We start from the raw sequence: 5,187 nt of genomic DNA, 5'->3' as shown, positions 1-5,187 counted from the left end.
AAGAGCACACTTTCCATAGGCAGCTCCACCCAGTGATGGCAGAAGTGACAAGTTCCAGGACCTGGCCATATCTGCCCATCACAGGCCCTTCTTCTAGGCATTTCTCCTCCAGAGTTTATCACTGGGCCAGCAGCCACCTTGTCTGGAAGGTACTGTGTTCTTTTCTTCTTCTAAAATTTACTTTATTGAAGTATAGTTGATTTATAATATTGTGTTAATTTATGCTATACAGCAAAGTGATTCAGTTATATATATACAAACATTCTTTGTAAAATTCTTTTCCATTATGGTTTGTTGCAGGATATCAAATATGGTTGCCTAAGCTATACAGTAGGACCTTGTTGTATATCCATCCATCTTATATGTAAAAGTTTGTATATCTGCTAAAACCCCCTGCTGGCTCAGACAGTAAGAATCCTCCTAGAGTGTGGGAGACCTGGGTTCAATCCCTGGGTTGGGAAGATACCCTGGAAGAGGGCATGGCAACCCACTCCAGTATTCTTGCCTGGAGAATCCCCATGGACAGAGGAGCCTGGCGGGCTACAGTCCATGGGGTCACACAGAGTCGGACACGACTGAGTGACTAAGCACACAGCACCGCTAACCCCAAACTTTCAATCCATACCTCCCCAGCCCCCTGGCAAACGCAAGTCTGTTCTCTGTGTCTGTGAGTCTGTTTCTATTTCATAGATAAGCATCTGTGTCATATTTTAGATTCCACATATAAGTCATGTCATACGGCATTTGTCTTTCTCTTTGAGTTACTTCACTTAGTACGATAATCCCTAGGACCATCCATGTTGCTGCGAATGGAATTATTTCACTCTTTCTTATGGCTGAATAATAGTCCATCATACATATATACATATATATATGTATGTATATATATGAACCCTGCCTTCTTTATCCATTCACCTGTGAGTGGACATTTCGGTTGTTTCATGTCTTGGCTATTGAGAAGAGTGGACAGCCATGTGAGACTTTTTCCATCGAATTCTCCATCGCACCTCCTTCATTTCACAGATATCAGACCTGCATCACAGTCTGAAGTCTTTCCCTTCTCCTCCTCCCTCTCTCTTAGCTTCAGTGCATCCTGCCTCCAATACACCTTCTGGACCTGTGACTCAGTCTTGGTCCCAGCTTCCACTGCCCCTTAATAGATACTCCATTGATTACAGGAAGTCTGGGAGTCCATTTCCCTAACACCCCCTGGTGGCTCAGATGGTAAGAATCCTCCTGCAATGCGGGAGACCTGGGTTCGATCCCTGAGTTGGGAAGATACCAAAGTAAACTAAAACATGCTTTAAAATAACACGGCTACTCTGCCTCCTATGCAAATCAATCACTGGTGACCAGGATTTTCTGCTCAGCAGGTGGCCACCTGGATGCATAGTCAATGTTGTTCCACCAGAGCATCACAGGAGAGCCACGCTGGTGGTAACAAGAGTGAAAACTATCTATAAATACTTCCAATCTCTTTGCCAGAAAAGCTGGTGTGTTCTGTTGTTTCTTCCATACCTGCAAAGAACAACCTGTGCCTTTATTTCCATCTGTTGCTTGTGAGAAAATCAAACCTGTGTTTCCTCAACTGAGCACATTCCCAGCCTTTGCTTATATTAATACGGCCTGTCCCCTCCCTCGTTTTATTAACACAGAAATGAATTATGAGCCAGCAGAGGAGGTATCATATTTAGTGCTATATCTGAAACCACTTCCAGATTATGATTTCTTCTCCAAAATAATCCTAATGCTATTTACAAAAATAATCATGCACATAAGCCTGTGGCTGAATTTTACCTGAACCACTTCCTAGTTCTATTATAAACTTTTGTTTTTCCTTTGCTTTCAACATGGCATATGTGCCTTTTTTTATACTCTAGTAAAGCAACTTGACAGTTGGTAGCTGTCTGGCTGTTTATTCAACATATGTACCACTTAATGCACAGGTCTCAGTGAGACAGTCCCCAAAGTCGATCCAACTGGGATAAAAGTCAACAAATAGAGCTTTGCAGGGAGTGCATTGACTTGGGGAGAGTTAAATATTTGAAAGGTGTTTAGCAGTTAAGTTTTAAGTCTAATGTCATAAGAATTTACAGGGTCAGAATCTCCCCCAGCACAGCACATCCTCTGGATTTCACAAAGCAGCTCCATATGTTAGGAAATCACCTTTTTAATTAGATCTCTGTAGCCTCATTCTATGTTACCACTGTCACAAGTCTTGGATAAAATCCTATTCTCAGGAAACCTTTCAGTAAACAGTTAGCTGTAGTTTCTTGCAAGAAGATATTGAGACAGATTCTCCCAGATTGCAAGTGATTTTAAATTAGCTTCTCTGGAAAGTGGTGGGTGTGGTGTTATTTCAACATCCTCATCTGTTACCTGAGTCTTTTCCCCAAGGAAAGCAAAATGTGCTCAGCAGTGTGCATTTCTGAAAGCAGAATTGGTTAGGGAGTTCTGTGGCCTATTCTGGCCTGTCTGGACTAGCAGATGGGATGAAACAGAAATTCCCACTTCATTTTTGCCATTAGGATTGCGCGAGTGTGAATCCACCTGAGAAACAGAGGTTCCTGAAAATTTCGACATGGCCAAGGGAGAAGGAAGTGAATAGAAAGTTATACACGAGGAGCAGAAGAGAAACTGAAAGTGAAAGGCGCTTAGTCGTGTCGGACTTTTTGCAACCCCCTGAACTATACAGCCCATGGAATTCTCCAGGCCAGAATACTGAAGTGGGTAGCTGTTTCCCTTCCCCAGGGGATCTTCCCAACCCAGGGATTGAACCCAGATCTCCCACATTGCAGGCAGATCCTTTACCAGCTGGGCCACCAGGAAAGCCCTATTTTGTACCAAGTCTGTTAAATAGATTTTCAGATACTATCCTCCCAAAAGACCCTAAAGGGAAAGAGCACTAACATTTTCACTTTTTTAGATGAAAAAATAATCAAAGCTGAGTGGCAAAATGACTTTCCCAAGGTGGCAAACATAAGCAACAGCACTGGTCAGATTCAAGTCCCAACTGTGTATGAAACCAAAGTCCTGTTCTTAACCAATGTGGTATGCTGTCTACCAGTATTACAGTTTATAATCAAGATGCTTTAAAACTTTGGTAAAAATTGTAGGGCCACCAAAATAAGGTTCTCTCTGCTTCCCTGATGGCTCAGAGGGTAAGGCACCTGCCTGTGATGCAGGAGACCCAGGTTCGATCCCTGGGTCAGGAAGATTCCCTGGAGAAGGAAATGGCAACCCACTCCAGTATTCTTGCCTGGAGAACCCCATGGACAGAGGAGCTTGGTGGGCTACAGTCCACAGGGTCGCAAAGAGTCAGACACGACTGAATGATTACACTTTCTTTCTTTTGGACCCAGAGTTACCCTAGGTTCCAAAGATAAATTAACATCTAAAGTCATCAACTCTTCAATTCAGTCTATCAGTGTGATATTGTCATTTATAGTAATAAATCTGTATCTGGTCTTATCTTTGGTTCCCAGATCACACTCCCAAAATCCTTGAAATTGCCTAAGGGTAAAGGGTAAAGCCTCCCTGGTGGCTCAGAGGGTAAAGCATCTGCCTGCAATTCAGGAGACCCATGTTTGATCCCTGGGTCAGAAAGATCCCCTGGAGGAGGAAATGGCAACCCACTGTAGTACTCTTGCCTGGAGAATCCCATGGATGGAGTAGCCTGGTGCAGACTACAGTCCATGGGGTTGCAAAGAGTTGGACAGGACTGAGTGACTTCACTTCACTTTCTTTCTTTCAAAGAGCAAGGAGGGTATCTTTTATTATGTTAAATAATGCCTTTTGGAAATCAGTGAAGAATGGGGGCTGGTTGCCAGTGGAGCCAATCCTGGGATTAGAAAGTTAGAACTTTTGGCCCTACCCCCACACCTAGAGAAGGGAGAGGAGCTGAAGTTGGAATTTAATCTCCAGTGGTCAATAATTTAGTCAATTATGCCTGTGTAATGAAGCCCCCATAAAAACCCAAAGGACAGGTGGGAGAGCCTGTGGAGGCGCTGGGAGAGTGAGGCTCCTGGAGAGAACACAGAAACTCTGCGCCCTCTCCCCTGTCTTGCCCTATGCATCTCTTCCATCTGGCCGTTCCTGGGCTATGCCCCTTATAATAAACTAGTGATCTAAGAAGTAAAATGTTTCTCTGAGTTCTTGTAAGCCTCTCTAGCAAATCAGTCAAACCCAAGATGGAAGTCATGGGAACCTTTCATTTATAGCTGGTTGGTCAGAAATATCGGTAACAACGTACGTTGACATCTTGAGCTGGAGGGTGTTACTGGAACCTCCAATTTGTAGCCAGGGAGTTAGAAGTACAGGTAACAACCTATGTTGTGGGGGTGGGGGTAGGAGGTGGTCTCCTAGGACTGAACCCTCGACCTGTGGAAAGTAGAAAGTGCTAGTCACTCAGTCATGTCCCACTCTTTGTGACCCCATGGACTGTAGCCTGCCAGTCTCCTCTGCCCATGGAATTCTCCAGGCAAGAATACTAGAGTGGGTAGCTATCCCCCATACCCTTCTCCAGACGATCTTCCCAACCCAGGGATCAAACCCGGATGTCTTGCTTTGTGGGCCGATTCTTTACCATCTGAGCCACCAGGTAGATAGTTTAGATTGGTTTGACTTGTAGGACTCCCAGTCAGTGTCCAGAGAGTTGCTTGCTGGCTGTGTGAGGGTACCATCTTCTCCTCCCATGCCCCATCCCCTGACTACCGACACCAAATTGTCATTTGGTGGGTAGCACACAAAAGAATTGGACCAAAAAAAAAAAGTTTCTTTTTCATATTCATAGCCCTCACACATTCTGGATCACACTGCTGCCGCTAAGCTCAGCCCATCATCTTCTGTGAGTATGGAGGTGTCCTTTCTTGGCAGCTGCCACATGCTAGGCAGACAGACCAAGCATGCCTGGAGTTTTTAGCCTTTCCCTCTACTTTCAAATTTGAATAAAATCCCTCATCTCTGGACCTGGGGTCTGGCACACCACAGTCTGCACCCAAAGTGGTTGGCATGCAAAGGAGCTGTATGATACAGTATGCAAATGATGACGATGGAATAGAAAGATAGAACTGTTGATCTGGACTTCTTGCCATATAGGAAAGAAGAAAAAGAAAAGTAAACAAAAACTGTTTAAGCGCTTCTTAGATTTCCTAAGACTTCTAGCCAAATGCATTATTAACTGATACA

At 44.1% G+C, this 5,187-nt stretch overlaps 1 non-coding gene across 1 annotated transcript; it reads left to right on the top strand.

Moving 5' to 3' along the window:
- The first annotated feature begins 3,143 nt into the window (after positions 1–3,143).
- TRNAH-GUG (transfer RNA histidin (anticodon GUG)) lies at positions 3,144–3,216 on the top strand. Its single transcript has one exon. It is a non-coding gene; the product is annotated as a tRNA-His (tRNA).
- The last annotated feature ends 1,971 nt before the right edge of the window (positions 3,217–5,187 follow it).

The sequence above is a fragment of the Ovis aries genome, chromosome 5 (assembly GCF_016772045.2).
Source record: "Ovis aries strain OAR_USU_Benz2616 breed Rambouillet chromosome 5, ARS-UI_Ramb_v3.0, whole genome shotgun sequence".
Taxonomy (NCBI): Eukaryota; Metazoa; Chordata; class Mammalia; order Artiodactyla; family Bovidae; genus Ovis; species Ovis aries.
Note: the sequence above shows the minus strand (reverse complement) of the source record. Positions and strands in the feature narration are given on the sequence as shown.